A 19,330-nucleotide genomic window follows, 5' to 3' on the forward strand; every position below is an offset into this window, starting at 1 on the left:
GAACGCGAGAGCCCGGAGCGCTCGTTACAATCTGTGGTCCCAGTGCTAAATATAGACCAACATCGAGAGACGTTTTTTTTTTTTTTTTTTTCACCCCCCCCCCCCAGTAGAGGTCCAAGACGGACCTTTTTAGTTGTTATCCCATCTGCTCTCCACCACCTCATCAGTCACCTTCCTGCTCCGTGGTCAATCCATCACATCGCGCTTACCTGTCCTTGATCCCGTCCTGTCATGAGGCCTTGTCACTACCCCCCCACCCCCACATACCCCGCCTGTGAGGGTCTGGGACTCAATCACACTTGTCTCTTCCTGCTACCATCACATTCAAACCTTTTATAATCAGGTACACCACAACATCCTTCTTTGTAGGTGTGCCTAATGATTTGCCTTAAGGTTACGGCTGTGTGAGAAACTTCAAGTCCATCTGGGACGTATGGGTTATTTCCATTTTTTTTGGGGGGGGGGTTATTTCCTAATAGTGCCACCATGTGGTATATTTGTCTGAAAAATAATAACAGGCAACTTTGTGGTCATTGGTGGATAAATTTTCAAACTCCATTAGCAGACATATTTTAATAATAAATAATAATAATAAAACAATAAATACTACTAAAATGTTTCCCCACATTTTCTATATTGTGTATAAAGCTCAATAACAGCAAATAAAGCCTTTGTTGATAAAGAATTTCTAATTATAAAATGTAATAAATTAATAAATGATGTAAATATAATATAATAATAAATATAATACAATGACTCACAGTTTCAAGTCAATATCAATATTTTAAGTTTATATTTTAAACAATACAAATCAATAATATCTTTCTCTTTCTTATTAAGCAGAAGCTGACCCATCGCGAGCGCGCACGGTCACAGATGCGCACGCGCCTGCTCAGCAGCGGAGACGAGCCCTGCCAGAGAACCCCCCGCCCCCCTCCCCTCCCCTCCCCTCCCCTTCCTCCGACCTGTCACTCAAGCGGATCCCCGGTTCGACAGCGGTCGCAAGAAGGCAGAAAACACCCGGTCCAGATAAATAAGAACCGAGGAGGACCTCCAGCCCACCCGAGCTACGCGCACTGCTCTCCGGTGATCAACAGATCGGCCACTCCGCGGTCCTACACACCGGGGCGATGATGAGCCGAGAAGGGGGGAGACAATACCGGAACCAGGCGGCACATGTGAGCTCGTGTACTCGATGAGCGAATCGGCGCTTGCATTGTGGAGGAGCAAAAACACCAGAAGGTTCGGTCCACGCCAAAATGACCCCACTACCACCCCCACCACCACCATCATCATCATTATCATTATCATCCGGTACCGCCGCTGTAACGGAGCGGGCCCGCGGGGATTCTGCCAGCGCTTTTACGCAGCAGACCACATAGTGACCACCACTGAGGCAATGGACAAAAGAAGAGTGGAGGGGGAAGAACTGAAATAATCCAAAGAACGCACGCCGAGCCACCTAAGAAGTCCTGCGGATCTTCAAGTTTGGACCGAACCAAGTCCAAACCTCCTCTTGGTGGTCTTCATCATCATCATCTTCTTCTTCATCTTCTTCTTGAATCCTTAAAGCATCTTCACAGACTCGCATAGCGGTAAGCAACCTTTCTTTTCTTTATTTTTATTTAGCTTTAGCTCGACCCCGAGAAAGTCCATTTGGGTTCCGAACCTGTGACCTCGTGCTGTGGGGTGGCGTGCACGCGCTCCTCGGCGCCACTGTGTCTTCTTCACGATGGGTGATATTGGCATTCAACTTAATGCCAATATTATGCCATAATGCATAATATTAGGGGTGTGGGTGTGTGTGTGTGTGTGGGGGGGGGGGTGCTATCATATACCTGACACACGCTTGGTTCATTAGGGCTTTGTGCACGCGCTTCTTAATTGGCGCCCCCTTTGCACGTGCCTGACAAGGCTGGGTTTGAATGGAAATTTGAAAGATCTTTTGTTTTGCAGCAATACTTGAACGCACCGCATCTACATTTTTACATTGAATATTATTCAGTTTACACGCAATTTATACATGCAATGATAATAACGCTTATTTTTGACTGAACAATAAGCGGTCGTCGTGTCTAAAAATGCATATTTTTATTGATTGAGTTTTGGAGTAAAAATAAATAACATCTTGACGTCGGCTCCACATTTCTTCGGAGGCTGACTGGGAGCTGTTTCTAATATTTAGACGACCTTATTTGGCTTTACAAGACGGGGGAGAAGTGGTTAGAAACAGCTCCTAGCACGATGCAGTCCACTAACAAGCAGTTTTTTTTTTCACCTGCACACATTTTTGTTATGATTATAATAAAACAGTATTATTATATAAACATGTACAGCAGCATTGTGATGGATTTAGGGGAGACGCAGCAGTTGAAAGTAACTTTTTTTTTTTTTTAACCCTGCTAAGCTAATGTTAGCTAAGGCAGTTTTGGTTGTACAAGAGGGTCAAAATATGACAAATATTTCTCACTGCAGTTTTAAAAGTGTGATGTCCGCTTGAAAAGAACATTGAAAACCGAAAAATGTCCGAAATGCCAGTTAAAGAAGAGTTAAAGAGGCGTTGTGAGCGTGGATGATTGTGTGGTGAAGCTAGCTACTAGCCGGCTAGTAGCTAGCCGATGTGGTGTGGCAAGGTGTCAATATGCCAGTAACGTAGTTCAATGGCAATAACAAGGTTGATAATAATAATAATAATAATAATAATTAGGGATGTCCGATATTGTCTTTTCTGATATTGCAGTTTTTATTTAAGGCAAAAAAGCTACATCAGAGGTCAACATGCTAGCTCTCAGTATGATGGAGTCCATGGTTGTCCAAACTACAATATTCATTCATTTATTAATTTTCTACCGCTTATCCTCACGAGGGTCGCGGGGGGCGCTGGAGCCTGTCTTCGGGCGAAAGGCGGGATGACACCCCGGACTGGTGGCCAGCCAATCACAGGGCACATATAGACAAACAACCATTCACACTCACATTCATACCTATGGACAATTTGGAGTCGCTAATTAACCTAACATGTTTTTGGAATGTGGGAGGAAACTTGAGTACCCAGAGAAAACCCACACAGAGTTGCCCGAGGGTGGAATCGAACTCGCGTGAAACCCAAAAATGTATTTTTTTAAAGTCATAATATTGTGATAAACAAAACAAAATGAAGTTGTTATTTGGGGGAAATTAGATTGCGGAAAAAGTGTGAAGACTTGAGGTTAGGCGATGCCACAGTAGCTTAAAATTAAAATGTAATTAAAATTAAAATTATTGTATTTTTTATATATGATCATATATTTATATTTATATTTGTCATCCTCCTCAGCTAATTCCAGTTCCATATTAAAGGGAAAGGTGTGCCTAATGTTGTGGCCATTGACCGCGTTGCCGCCATACATTTTCTCTAAGCAGCCGCATCATCTCATCATCCCCACCCCCCCATTCCACTTCATCCTGTCACTATCATTCAGCACGGTTAACCAAGGGGGGCGACCCACACCTGGCACCGTTCAGCGTGATGAAAAGTGGCTTTGCGCTCGGCGCCGGCCTCCACAGGAAGCTGCCGTGATGACTTTCCCCCTTTTCCGTGCTGCAGAAAATGAGCGTTTATGGATATGAAATTTTCAAAGAAAAGTGTGATGGATTTTTGCCTCCGTGGCCAAATAGCGAGACCTTCACGCTGGGGAGGTCTTTATAACGTATGGATGTGATGCGTTTACTGTACACCCCCCCCCATTCCCCCGTTCCCCCATCCGCTCATCTTCACAGCCTCAACAATTTATTATATGAACTCTTTCTGCAAAGTACTCCATCTCTGTCGCCACATGCCCCGCCCCCTATACACCCCCCCTGCAGGAGCACTGGAGGACGGATATGCGAAGTGGTTGTCAGGGGGGGGGGTTGTCGTCGACCCTTGCGTTGTTGGCACTTAAAGACAGATGAGGCGCAGATTGTGTACGGCAGCCATGAAACACACCACCTGACCAAAGGGCTCCTGGGTGACCTTTCACCTCAATCAAAGCCTTTGTGGTGCAACCCCCGCCGGTCCAAAATCTCGTTACTGTGAAGAAATAACAGACGTTTATTTCCAAAGACTCCGCCCCCTCACCCTTTGAAAATTGCTTACTGGTAGATAATTGTCCTTACAAATGTTCCACTTCCTGGGAATTACCATCACCATGGCAACCAAGGACAAAGCCACCGTTTTAATTGATTTTTAGGAATATTTACAGTATTAAACATGGACATTTTGGTAATTATTCCATTTGTTTGCATGCTGCGTTCGTTGAGTAATGTTGAGTATGTATTGTCAGCTTAGTACTCATACTCAAATTACCCAGGATGCAACATGACATGACGTTACCGGGACGATATCAGTCCAAACAGGATATATTGCGTGATGGTTTGTTTCTTGTTTTCAAAGTAAAAGCACTGTTTTTTTTTTGTATGAGAAAAGTAAGGGGGTGTTTTATTTTGTAAAAATAACCGTGTTTGTGTTTGTGTTTGATAGGGGGAGACACAGCAGTTGAAAGTAACTTTTTTTTTTTTTTTTTAACCTGCTAAGCTAATGTTAGCTAAGGCAGTTTTGGTTGTACAAGAGGGTCAAAATATGACAAATATATATAAATATGATGTCTGAAAAATGTCCGAAATGCCAGTTAAAGGAGCGTGGATGATTGTGTGGTGAAGCTAGCTAGCTAGTAGCTAGCCGGCTAGTAGCTAGCCGATGATCATAGCAAATACGAGGTGTACAAAGTACCTGGCAAATTTAAAAATGACAAGAAAATGACAAAAATATTCACATTTTAGTGTCAAGACATACAAAATAATTATATTACAATAAACTATATATTGTTATAAGTCACTGCCAGCTTTACAGATGCCATGTCTTCTCTGTGGAGGTGTTGTGCTGATTTATTTTAAAAGCATCCATCCATGCTTGATGATACTTGGCTTTTAATAACACGTGTGACCATTTTACCAGGATCGATATCACCGTCTACCGTAAGAATTTACTTACAGACCAATAACACTCAAGGGAGGGCTGCTGCTGCTGCTGGCGGTGGTGTTGATGGGAGTGAGAGAGGGGGGGGGCAATTAATGATGCTCCGTCAAGCTGAAGGCCTATTAGATGTGCTTGTAACCTTTTAAAGTGCATAATGCATGGCTGCGGGGACTTATTGCTTTATAGTAAAATAACCACAATGATGTCATTTTTTATTCATTCATGGCTTTCTGGTTCCCCTCGGTCTTCTATGTGATGTGAGCCGGATTATTACATGGATTAAATTGATGCTTTGTATGTACATTAGAAGTAGAAATACATTTTGGTCCACCCCAATTTTGAGCTACTTTTTTTATTATGCGCATTATCCAAGATGGCGGTGTAAACAAACAGGATGACATCTAGCTTGCTAAACAAGCAAAATTTTGTTGTTAACCGGGCGGCACAGCGGTCAAGTGGTTAGCACGCTGACCTCACAGCTAGGAGACCAGCGTTCAATTCCACCCTCGGCCATCTCTGTGTGGAGTTTGCATGTTCTCCCCGTGCATGCGTGGGTTGTCTTTTCTCCGGGTATTCCGGTTTCCTCCCACATTCCAAAAACATGCTAGGTTAATTAGCGACTCCAAATTGTCCATAGGTATGAATGTGAGTGTGAATGGTTGTTTGTCTATATGTGCCCTGTGATTGGCTGGCCACCAGTCCAGGGTGTACCTCGCCTCTCGCCCCTGAAGAAACCAGAATACCCGGTTTCCTCCCACATTCCAAAAACATGCTAGATTAATTAGCGACTCCAAATTGTCCATAGGTATGAATGTGAGTGTGAATGGTTGTTTGTCTATATGTGCCCTGTGATTGGCTGGCCACCAGTCCAGGGTGTACCTTGCCTCTCGCCCCTGAAGAAACCGGAATACCCGGTTTCCTCCCACATTCCAAAAACATGCTAGGTTAATTAGCGACTCCAAATTGTCCATAGGTATGAATGTGAGTGTGAATGGTTGTTTGTCTATATGTGCCCTGTGATTGGCTGGCCACCAGTCCAGGGTGTACCCCGCCTCTCGCCCCCGAAGACAGCTGGGATAGGCTCCAGCACCCCCGCGACCCTCGTGAGGAAAAAAAGCGGTAGAAAATAAATGAATGAATGAATGGTTGTTAACCAAAAAACTTGCTAACCAGGGCGGATGTTAACCAAGGCATCACTGTATTTTGTGTTTTTAAAGCAATCACAAAGAGTTAGCAGGGGATCAAATACTTCTTCCCGTCTCTGCCTAATCGCATGCAGTGTTCGTCAGACGTTGGTAGTGTTTGAGTCCAATGCCTGCAGGACGCTTTTAAAGTCAACCACGCGCTTCATTGGGGATTTAAAATACACACAATGGGGACTAAGGATTCGGGGGGCAATTAAACACGTCCATTCATGTGTGAGTGGCAGGTGTGCGGCGTAAAGTGTCAACAACATGCGACGACTATGATGATGATGATGACGGTTCCCGGTGGATTGGCGTGTTTTATGTTTTTTATGTTTGGCGTTGAGCAATGTGGAATATCAAGGTATTATGTTTATATCTTGTTTGGCAGACGTGAGCACACTGCCAGCACTAATCCTCCGAGTGCGGCTCGCTGAGGGGAAACGGCGTCTTTATTCCTGCCAACGAGTCTGGATTCCCTCCGCCTGACACCACCGCGCGGTGCTCTGCCTTTTCTGGTTTGCCAGTCGCTGTGAAGCAGCGGCAGAAGGAGGACGCGTCGTGCTTTTTTGGACGCCTCTAAGAGGTCACGGCTGTAAACTGGACGGCTTTCGCCCCCACCACCAGGCCTCAAGTGATCGTTTGCGGCTCGTTTTAAAGCCTGGATAGCGGATGGAGGAGAGGGAGGGGGGTCGTTTTTTTTGGCATCAATAGTTTTATAATAGAGCTCACTTTGAAAAACATTCCGCTCTTTTAGTCGTCATAACTGTTGAAAAAGATGGTCGTCTGTGTAGTCCGTGACTCAAGGATGACTACCGAGGGAAAAACGTGCCCTGAAGCCGGACTTGACCCTTCGCAAAAAAGTGGCCGTGTTTGCAGTCGTGCTGCCGCGCACGTGTTGGCCTGTGACGCCACGAAAAACGCCCGCATCACCAAATGTCAACAAATGCTCAACTCTGGTCCAAATAAATAAATAAAACGGCAAATAATAAAAACTTAAGAAACCACATATAGTTGGTGGGTAGACAAATTATTTTTTTCATATTAAAATGAACAAAGCATTATTAGAGCCCTGTAGACATGACAAAACACGACTATAGTCACATTGCGCAACATATTGCGCAACTGCAGGGTCTTGAGACACATGCTAACTCACAAACTAGACAGCTAGCGACCTAAACGGTAGCCTCCAAGTTATTTCTTTTAAACTTAAATAGCCAAAAAACTTACCACTTCCACATGGATAGGGAGGATAACTATTAACAGTTATTTAACCTTTAACATGAACATGAATCAAACGTAATAATTTTTTCTGGGTACATGATACCATACAGCATCCATATCAAACATTAAACTTTCATATCAAGGCGGGGGCCTCAAACTAGTGTCCTGCGGGCCACATTTGACCCATGGGCCACGTGTTTGAGACCCCTCTTTTAGTGCAATGATGAATTGGTCTTGTAATGAGTGCAAGTAATGACTGGTGTATACATAATCGGCCATTCATGGCACGGGTTTGGCCCACGGGCCTCCAGTTGAAGTCCCCTACAATGTATTCATGTTGTATTGACTCCGCGGCAGCCAAACGGCAGTCCTGCTTTGTTGATGTTTTTTTGTCTGGTTCTTACGTAACATCTGGAATCACTACCAGTCCCTGTTGTGAAAAAACGGTTGATTGAGTAAAACCGATGAATAACAAACAAGAAGGGATGAAAGTGCGTGCGGATGAAGCAGGACGTCACCTAGCCTTCGCCCGTTTAAGGCAAAATGGGCAGTCTAGCAAAGGAAAAAGCGCTTGTGCCGCACCTTCCCACCGGGAATGTCACTGTAACATACCGCGATGGACTCAGACGTACATACGGGAGCGCCCCCCGCAAGCACACACACACACACACACACACACACACACACACGCTTGGATGTTTACGCTCCAGTCATTGTTGAGCATGCATATTCAAAGTGATACGCCGCACTCGTGATTCGGTGCGTGCTGACACATTTACATACGAGCTCGGGCCGTCGCCGAGCGGGGCTGTGATGCAGGGTGACAGGTCTTATGCCACTACCCTTCGGGGGCGGGGGGGGGGGTTGGTTGGCGGGAAGGGGGTGGTGGAGGGCGGAGCCACACAACGTGACAGCGAGCGTGAGTGAGGCCTTTGATTCAGGGTCGAGCTCGCTGACACCAAACTTTATTTGCCTGGCGTGGGTGATGAGCTAACGCTTTTATGACCCTGCCTCCGCACTTTGGGGCTCGTCCTTAGTCATAATGTTCCAAAATAGATTTTCGGAATGCTAGACAACAAGGATTAATGCACTTTTACTTACAAGATACTTTATCTTTAGTCTTTTTTGTTGTTTGGAATATACGTTTTCATTTTATTCTTGCTGTTGTTTTGGGTGTCAAGCGTTTTGGCACATTGGCGCCCCCTTGTGTTGGTTGTATGTATTGTTGTAGTTTTTCTGTGTCACGGCACATTACACTTTTGTCAAAAGAAACTTTTAACTAATATTTCCTTTTAAGCTAGCTTGGCGCGCTTGTATTATGTTACCTTAACACCTTTAACATATGTTATATCCATTATTTATGATATTATTATTATTATTATATCCATATTTAGTTGTGTTCGTTATAATAATCGTATTCTAGGGACTACACTGTGAGAATGATAACCATTTAAATTGTGTTAAAAATGTCTTAAAGCCACTTAATTTCTTTATTTGTTAACTGCACTCCAAAAATGAAGTGTTTACTTTTAATGAATCACAGAAAAATATTAATTTTATGTATGAATGCATTCATTTTGTTTTTCATTCATTCTGTAGGCGCATCTAGTTGTCAAAAAATACACTTAAAAGAAGCAACCTGACATCTAAAGCATGATTTGATCCTTAATATTTCATTGTAGTATCCCAATATATGCAGCTACTGGTGGAATATGATGCTAATATGACATAAACATATCCTATCGTATAAGCAGGGCTCCCATTAAAGGCAGTAAATCTTATTGATGTTTACTTAATAGCAACAACTTAGCTTAAAAATACACACAAATCACATTTGATATGAAAGGAGAATGAGGGAGATGCAACATAAACACTTTAAGGACTCCAATAAAGTATTTTTACTGCCGCTTTAATATACAATTTATGGCTGTTTTAATGGAGGGTGGTAATATGGGTCAAATTGCTTCTAACAGTGTTAGAAGACAAAACAACAATATGATGCTGCATGTGTTGATAGTGGAAATTATAAAATAAATTTATATATATATATTTTTTTTGTTGAGTAATTTCATTGTGAAATTAATTTGTAAGAAATTGCACTATTTTTTACATGATTAGAATTCTATTTTTTCAATATAATACACTTTAATTCCACAGCAATGGCCGTTTATGCAGATGTTCCCAAAAAAGGTCGTATAAGAAGCCACAAAAACAAATTTTATGACTCCGGCAAACTTCTAATGTCCTTTCTTTTGGACCGCACGCACTTTTTTTTTATCACGCCCGATTGGCCCATACACCCGGGGTTCACGGACCGCCGGCCGACACCTTGTCACACGGGGGCAGGGCATGAGGGGGTGGCAGGGGGGCAGGGCGCGCACACATGGGTGCACACGGTCAGCCCCAAAGTAGCAGAACACAGACCGGAGGACGGAACGCACGGAATGTGGAATTTACATGTAGAGAGAGAGGACTTTTTTTTTTTTTTTTTTGGGAAGGGGGGCATTTTTGCAGCTCGTGCAGTGGTGAGTCACCGCTAGCAAACGCACACATTACTCCCATCTCATCAGCTCCGTGTCAACCCGCCCCCCCCCTTCTTCTTCTTTTTCTTCTTCTTCTTCTTCTCTGAAAGGTCACAACCTCTATTTCTCGGTCACATGCCATCATTCAGCCCAACATAAACAGCAGCACGAGTCCAAGTCCCTCCGTTCTAATTGGCTCCATCCGTTAACGCATCCTTTGTCCCGCTGATGCTGCGGCGGCGGCGGCGGCGGCGGCGGCGGCGGTGGCGTCACTGTAAACGCTGGCAGCTCTTTGAATGCCTCGCTAATTTCACTCAATGGAGCATCTGCACCAATAAAAAGCAAGCAAGAAGGAAGGACACAAGGGTTATTTTTGGTACTTGTTCCATATACAACATGCCCCCCCTCACCCCCCCTCCCCTCCTCGCCCAACCCCCAGACAAGGGGATGCTCTCGGGTCACGCTGGCTGTTTATACTTCCTGTTCTGGAGAACTCCCTGCTGGAGTCACACAAAGGCCACGCATACACAAACAGAAACAACCGAGCTGTATTTTTAATTTAGCGTATTCCATTTTGCCCTTTTTACTGTCATGCTACGTTTGTACTTATGCTAACTTTATGAAAAACAGAAAAATTGTCAAAATACGTCTTTATTTATTATTGTTATTTTTTTTTACATGAAGCCATATCACTTTTCATGAGATATTTTCCGGGAATTCCGCAATGTCATCCTTTATAGGTTATCACATGGTTTGTCTGTGCTCGACCTTTGGTCTCGGGCTGATACTGACACTTGGGGGCATGATACTGGGCCTGATACCAGACATTACTATTTAATCATGATTTAATCATCATTCATTACATGTATTATATATAAACAGTGTAAACACAATAATTGCAAAAAATATTTCAACAATAATATTTTATCAACAGTCTTATCTTATCAATGTCTGACAATTAAAGTTCCATTAATCAAGTTTGGGTTTTTGCACGGCGGTCGAGTGGTTAGCACGCAGACCTCACAGCTAGGAGACAAGGGGTTCAATTCCACCCTCGGCCATCTCTGTGTGGAGTTTTCTCCGGGTACTCCGGTTTCCTCCCACATTCCAAAAACATGCTAGGTTAATTAGCGACTCCAAATTGTCCATAGGTATGAATGTGAGTGTGAATGGTTGTTTGTCTATATGTGCCCTGTGATTGGCTGGCGACCAGTACTCTCGCCCGAAGACAGCTGGGATAGGCTCCAGCACCCCCCGCGACCCTCGTGAGGATAAGCGGTAGAAAATGAATGAATGAATGAATGGTTGTTAACCAAAAAACTTGCTAACCAGGGCGGATGTTAACCAAGGCATCACTGTATTTTGTGTTTTTAAAGCAACCACAAAGAGTTAGCAGGGGATCAAATACTTCTTCCCGTCTCTGCCTAATCGCATGCAGTGTTCGTCAGACGTTGGTAGTGTTTGAGTCCAATGCCTGCAGGACGCTTTTAAAGTCAACCACGCGCTTCATTGGGGATTTAAAATACACACAATGGGGACTAAGGATTCGGGGGGGCAATTAAATTTTTTTGGTGATTGGAGAAGCACTAGGAATATTTATAGTGTGTGTTCACGCTCGTGCGCTGTTCTCTGATTGGTTGTTTCACGGGCACGATACCAGAGGGCTGATACTGGACATGGTTAAACTCTATATTTTATCAGTATCACTGCCCCGGGCTTTGACACAGTATCATTTCGGCCTTTTTTCCCGTATCATTCATGGGCGCTTTCTATGGTACAGGTCCAATTAATACTGTAGTATGTGATAAAGCAGCATATCATGCAATGTCTTGACTAATGAAGCAATAGCATTTGTTAGCAAAGTGTCGCTACTATACTAATTTTCTTCTTTTTTTTCTTCCCGAGTTTAGCAAGTCAAGCGAGTTTAGCATATCATGCACCATCCCCAATGAAAACAGCAAGATCTTACACGCATTAGCGACCAATCAGATGGACAAGTCAAAGTGTTTACAAGCGCTGGTTTGACAAGCAGCCTTTGTCTCTCGCTTCATTTGTCTTCAAGCTGTTACATCACCAACATGTGCCGTGTCTCCCAGGACAGCCCTGTCCTCCTCATCCTCATCCTCCTCATCCTCCTCGTCTTCTTCCTCTCCGGTCTTTTGTCCCGCAGTCACGGTTAAACAAAGTAGCATTCATACATGAGTGGCTTTCCGTGGCCACAAGGCGTCAAGACGATGTGAGTCGCGGACCACCGTGGCGAGATGAGGAGGGAGGAAAGAAGACAAAGAATAAAAAAAAAAAAGCCCCGTAGGCGTGCACAGATGCTTCCGTGTAGCCTCCATCGCGACCTCACGGGCTAATAAATTTGAGAGCCTTTATGTCCGAAGCAAAACAAAAGAAAAGGAAAAGACACATTTGTGCTGTAGGCTAGACTTTAAATAGCGCTCTGTTGCCTTTTTATTCTTAATAGTACGTGTTTGCTTCCTCCAGTGATGTTATTATATTTTTATACTTGGCAATGGGACCAAATTACCTTGTTTACACTTTCACTGTTATACAGGTTGTAGTAGGCGCCTGAAGGGGTGGAGCCAGACGCAGTGTAGCTCATTCATTGGCCACTTCCAAGCCACAACGGGTAGCGGGATGTCTTTTAATTTGAAAGTACAAATTAGTCTAACATAGAAAGTTCATGTTCAGTGAGCAGCATATCATGCATTGTCTGGACTAAAGTAGCATATTAGCATGACAACGACGTTAAACTTCTCCGATTCAAAGTCAGACATCTTTAGTTATCCCTTGCATGTAATAACATTAAAATCTTTTTGTTTTAGTTCGAGCAGCATATCATGCATTGTCTGGACTAAAGTAGCATATTAGCATGACAACGACGTTAAACTTCTCCGATTCAAAGTCAGACATCTTTAGTTATCCCTTGGGTGTAATAACATTAAAATCTTTTTGTTTTAGTTCGAGCAGCATATCATGCATTGTCTGGACTAAAGTAGCATATTAGCATGACAACGACGTTAAACTTCTCCGATTCAAAGTCAGACATCTTTAGTTATCCCTTGGGTGTAATAACATTAAAATCTTTTTGTTTTAGTTCGAGCGGCATATCATGCATTGTCTGGACTAATGTAGCATATTAGCATGACAACGACTTCAAACTTCTCCAATTACAAGTCAGACATCTTTAGTTATCCCTTGCGTGTAATAACATTAAAATCTTTTTGTTTTAGTTCGAGCAGCATATCATGCATTGTCTGGACTAAAGTAGCATATTAGCATGACAACGACGTTAAACTTCTCCGATTCAAAGTCAGACATCTTTAGTTATCCCTTGCGTGTAATAACATTAAAATCTTTTTGTTTTAGTTTGAGCGGGATATCATGCATTGTCTGGACTAAAGTAGCATATTAGCATGACAATGACGTCAAACTTCTCCAATTATTAGTCAGACATCTTCAGTTATCCCTTGCGTGTAATAACATTAAAATCTTTTTTTTTTTTAGTTTGAGCAGCATATCATGCATTGTCTGGACTAATGTAGCATATTAGCATGACAACGACGTCAATTCAAAGTCAGGCATCTTTAGTTATCCCTTGCATGTAATAACATTAAAATCTTTTTGTTTTAGTTCGAGCAGCATATCATGCATTGTCTGGACTAAAGTAGCATATTAGCATGACAACGACGCTAAACTTTTCCGATTCAAAGTCAGACGTCTTTAGTTATCCCTTGCGTGTCATAACATTGAATAATTTTTTTTGAGTTCGAGCAGCATATCATGCATTGTCTGGACTAAAGTAGCATATTAGCATGACAACGACGTCAATTCAAAGTCAGACATCTTTAGTTATCCCTTGCGTGTAATCACATTAAAATCTTTTTTTTTTTAGTTCAAGCAGCATATCATGCATTGTCTGGACTAAAGTAGCATATTAGCATGACAACGACGTTAAACATTTCCGATTCAAAGTCAGACGTCTTTAGTTATCCCTTGCATTTAATGACATTGACATTTTTTTTGAGTTCGAGCAGCATATCATGCATTGTCTGGACTAAAGTAGCATATTAGCATGACAACAACGTTAAACGTCTCCGATTCAAAGTCAGACATCTTTAGTTATCCCTTGCATTTAATGACATTGACATTTTTTTGAGTTCGAGCAGCATATCATGCATTGTCTGGACTGAAGTAGCATATTAGCATGACAATGACGTCAAACTTCTCCGATTCATAGTCAGACTTCTTTAGTTATCCCTTGCGTGTAATAACATTGAAAATTTTTTTTGAGTTCGAGCAGCATATCATGCACTGCCTTGATTAAGGAAGCAGATACCCGCCTTGCCGCAATCGCTCCAGGTGTTTTTTGTAACTGGTAATCCCATTTGAACGCTATTGCTAACCAAAACAGCAGCACCTACTGAGACAACCGCTATTTCCTCTATGGGAAGATAAGAGGCGGGCTAATGCAAGCAGGCCGTGGGGGTCTTTCGGCGTGCCGCGGCACATTTCACGAGGTGGCTGTAAACACCGCCAGGCTGGGCTGGGAGGCGAGCGGAAGGATTTACCTCGGGCGGCAATGGATTTATCGAGTCGGCGGCGCTCCATCCCTCCGGGCGACTTTTATTCAGATGCGCTCATTCGGCGTTCCCATGCAATACGACGCGGGAGTCGTAAAAAATAAAATATTGTCCTTTGAGACTCTGCTCGCCCGTCATGATCACACTTGTTTTGTTTGTTTGCACGGTGGTTAAGTGGTTAGCATGAGATCGGGAAGACTTGGGTTCGATTCCCTGCTCGGCCATTTCTGTGTGGAACATGCATGTTGGCGACTCCAAATTGTCCAATGCAAAGACAGCTGGGATAGGCTCCATCCTACCCGCGACCCCAATGAGGATAAGCGGCATAGAAAACAATTGGATGCATTGTTTTCTGCTCTGTGCAAGCGGCCCCATTAAAGTGGCACGCCGTCACCGCAGGCGTCGACGACATATTGCGGCGCCTTCTCGGCGGGTCTCCTTTGGCGCGTCGTCGTCATCGTGTTGCGAATGTATGAATCGCTCGCTTCCGTTTTCATTCACTCGCCATCTGCTCCAGTTTGGCTGCGACCGACATTCAATTCTTAATGTTGGCAGTCAAACTTTTTCCTTTTCTTTCTCTTTCTTTGCTCGACGCTTTTTTGACCTCCAAACTGGAGACAGGAAATGAGCCGCGCTACGGTGACGGTCACGGTAATGCTTTGGTTTATTGCTAACACGCTTAACGAAGCTACATTGAAGTTCAGCACAGGTTTACACTTTTCATCATGTCCGCAAAGCGGGAGAAAGAAGCAGAGCTTTTTTTTTTTTTTTTTATCCTGCTCTCTTTTCTCCGCGTCTCAGCAATTAACGATAATTTCGGTGTTTGAAATGTTCTCATGCGACCATTTTTTTAATAAGGGAAGAAGTATGGTTATTGTAAAAGGTTATTCCAACTTTTTAGTGCTCTTTTTTATTGTATTTTTATACATACGGTGTACCTCGGGTATCTACTATATAATTAATATGATTAATTTTCATCTATCAACTTATATCACTGAAAAATCAATAGAGAATCAGAACCTGTACTACCATTACCGGAGATATAGTATCCCGATATAGTATCCCTGGTAAAGATCTACCAATTAAAAGCATTCCATGTCCGCTCTCCTCACAGCAGGACAGGTCGATGCTTCGCTAATGCTAATAGCTGTCGTGTCACAGAGTGCCTTTTTTATCGGAAAAAAGGCCCCCCCGAGAGTGATGGCGCTAAATGGAATTTAACCATCACTCTCGTCGCTGGTGGCACTTTTAGCGGGACATGTCAAAGGATCCTCCTTGGAAAAGTCAACCCTGACGGCAGCAGCAGTAATTCACATGTTAGGATGTCTTTACTTCCTGTTTACTTCCTGTTAAGATGAAGCAACGGGAGAAAAAGTAGTATTACAGCCTGGAAGGGTACTTTTCAGTGGGTCTTAGTATAATTTGAACAGATTCGACACTTATCCAATATTGTTATTTCATAAATGTATTTTTTTAACTTTGTATTTTATGTTTAGTTCTTATTTTTATTTAATATTTTTACTTTCCACTTGTTGCCCTTCCAATTTCCTCCATATATATGTTTTCCCTTTTCCCTTTATTTTCATTGGTTTACATTTTGATTTATTTAATGTGATTATTTTATTGTAAAATATTTTTATTTCATTTATTATTCATTTTAAATTATTTTTTATTATTTTTTATTTTATATTAAATAAATATTATTAATTATTTATTATTTATTATATATAGTAGTAATTGTATATATGAATATGCTAGTAGTATATTATTAGTGTATTGTTTAATAATAAATATCTCAAACAATTAAATAATGGAAATAACTGCTAAAATAATAATAAATAATAAATAATAAATAATAAATAATAAATAATAAATAATAAATAATAAATAATAAATAATAAATAATAAATAATAAATAATAAATAATAAATAATAAATAATAGTAATCAATAGTAAAAACTAAAATAATTACAAATAATAATAGAAATTCAAAAAAGGAATATAATAATAAATATATACTACAACTAATAACAATTATTTGTAATCATTAAAATTCTACATCCTTAAAACTTCTATTATGTAATATTTGTAGTTTTTTTTGCTCAATGGTCAGGTTTGAAGTAACATTTTATCATCATATATTTTCACATAAAACAATAACATGGATCAAAAGGGATAAAAAAAAGTGTATCGCACTACCTTTTTGTTTGGGTTGTCGATTCTTATTTGAATTTTTTTATTGTGGACCACATTCAAGGTTGTCCAACCTCTGCATCATTTAACTTTTACAATAAAAAAAAAAGCTGAAAGAATGACAAGGAATGACCAGTAGGGGGCGTCGCTCCTCTTGATTGCAGATGCACAATCAGTAGAGGAAAAAAAAGGTGTTTATTTTCATCCTCTATCAGTCCAACCTGGACTAATAAACCTTGACCCCTCCCTCTTTCGCGCCCTGAGGTGATCTCGCCGATCGCCGTTCACGGCGACGTCACATGACAGCGTGTGATGAACGGCGTGCACTGATGCTGACTTACTTGACCGCCGTGTTCAGCTTTAATAGGCGATCCTTGTGCTCCGTGGCTCGTGTTCCTCGCGAGGCCACGCATAAACATGAGGCGTGTCCCGCGGCTCGGGTCTGAGGAAACAAGGTCAGGGCCCGCCGACAAGACGATACACGACAATGCGGAGCAGCGGAAAGGAAGCGTGACCTCCTGCAGGGTGAATAATGCTGGCAAAGTGCGTCTTTTGTAGGAAAGTTTGCTTTGTCCACTCGTACTTTACGTATTTGGGTCAGGTGGGAACACAGAAGAGGCTCGGCCTGCTTTTTATGCACTATTTGCATCTTTGAATAGATTTTTTTTTTAATTCATTAGAGACTTCTGAGGAGGTCACAGGTTCGGATGCTACCACTGAGATGCTTTCATTTCAAAGTAAAAAGATACTTTTTATTTATTAAGTTAAGTGATTGGTGGTCAATGTTTATTTTGGCTCAAAAGGGTGTGCAATACTAGGCTTTATCCACTGGGGGCACTCTTTCATTTTACACTTAATTTAGGGTTTATTCAAATAAATAATGTAGGAAAAATACACACTTTTGTTTGTTTTCTGATTTTGTTTTTTTTTATTTAAAACTAATAATTTACTTTTAATTTAATTACTAATAATTAACATTTAATTTTTATTTAATTTATTTTTTATTTTATTATATACATATTTTTTAGATGAAAAACTTTATTTATTAAATTAATTAATTAATTTAAAAAATAATACAAAAAGACACGTGGAAACGCATGTAATCAACCATATTTTTATATTTTTTATATGAAGCTGAAAATGTAAATCGTAAAGTCAACATTGTGAGACACTAATGGTGGGGAAAAAAAGCTATTTTTGAAAATTATTTTTTTACATTTTGACAAAAAAATTCCATATCCAAACTCATTCATGCTTGTTCCAAATGTTCAAAATAATACCTGAGGTTGCCAGATTGTGTTTTCCCCCAAAATGAGGTAATTTAAACAATGAAAACTAATTAAAAAACAATGAAAACGCTGCCACTGATGGAACTTCTTCCAGTTTTTATCTACTTTCTTGTGTTTTTTTTTTCCCCAGCTGAAACAATCATCATCAGTCAAATTATTACATCTGCATAAAAAAGACACTTTAGCTCATTATAGCTCTTAATATCCAATTATAATAACTTCAAGCTGTAATTATGTAGCTTTCTCTATTACGTTTGATGTATTACACTGAAATGGAAAGAGTGCGTCATGGAATGAATATTAGATGCGTTTCACAGAGGATAGTCCCGCTGGACCAGTTCAAGCGTTTGTATGAATTACTAACAAGATCTCAGTGAGAGGGGGGGAGGGGCGGCGGCGGGGGCAGAAGCCCTGGTGGGCGCCGATGTTTATGTTCACTCAATTATTCACGTCCTCCGGGAATCGCAGATTATGAAGAATTCATGTCGGACAACAAAAGGACATGTAGACGCTTACTTCCTGTCGGGGTTGCGGGCGTCACTTTGGTTTGGCGACAAGGAACTTGAAAGTTCGAGAGACGGGTCTGGGTCAGTGAACTTCTTTACGAACGTTGGTGCTCTTTAAAGGTATATTTTTGAAGCTTTTGGTAAAAATACCAAAACGCAACCCAACGGTCTTGGATAGTCCTGGACTTTGGTTCGGACCAGAGCAGCAAAACCACTGATCAATTTTTCCGCTCGTCTTCCGACACTCTGGCAATCAAAGATATCTGACTCAAACAGCGTGTTGCCGCCGGGCGTTCATTACGCCATTCTAATTAATCTCCGCAGGAAGCCTAATTGATTGACTCATTGCCACAACCTAATCAACGCCACGTCGTCCGGCCCTCGTGGTGCGCTAAGTGGCAATTTCACGCTAGCTTGCGGGTCGCTGGGATGTGTATGTGCTTGGGGGGTTGGGGGGGGGTAGAGTTGTTTGAAAGTGAAATGTCAGGTGTCTTCATAGAAAACGAGATGACACTAACAAGACGGTGGTTAATCAGTGGCTCGTTAATGTCATTGGGGATATTCTATTAGGACTCGGAGGAAAGCATTTAGTTCCTTTTCTGGACCTGACGTGTTAGCATTGATGCTTCATCCAAAAGTGTGTTGACGTAGTTGTACCTCGTACACTTTGTCAGCAGTCCAACTTCAAGCACACCATGACGGATTGTCCCTGCGACCACGGTCCCGAGTATTCCCATTAATATTCCCCTCCAACATCACCCCCCCCCCCACATAATGAAAGTACAACTCTGCTATCAAAAAGAAAGCCCAAAGCCAAAGGAGCTAAT

At 41.8% G+C, this 19,330-nt stretch overlaps 1 protein-coding gene across 2 annotated transcripts in view; it reads left to right on the top strand.

Annotated features, from left to right (window-relative positions):
* Positions 1-893: 893 nt before the first annotated feature.
* The window catches only part of gjc1 (gap junction protein gamma 1), a 61,438-nt gene continuing 43,001 nt past the window's right edge, over positions 894-19,330 (top strand). For both annotated transcript variants that reach the window (XR_013630048.1, XM_058049743.2), the window contains exon 1: positions 894-1,595. The gene's annotated coding sequence lies outside the window, so the exon portion shown is untranslated. The remainder of the gene's footprint in view (positions 1,596-19,330) is intronic.

This window comes from Doryrhamphus excisus, linkage group LG16, assembly GCF_037039965.1.
Source record: "Doryrhamphus excisus strain RoL-2023G ecotype Guam linkage group LG16, RoL_Dexc_Guam_v1.1, whole genome shotgun sequence".
NCBI lineage: Eukaryota > Metazoa > Chordata > Actinopteri > Syngnathiformes > Syngnathidae > Doryrhamphus > Doryrhamphus excisus.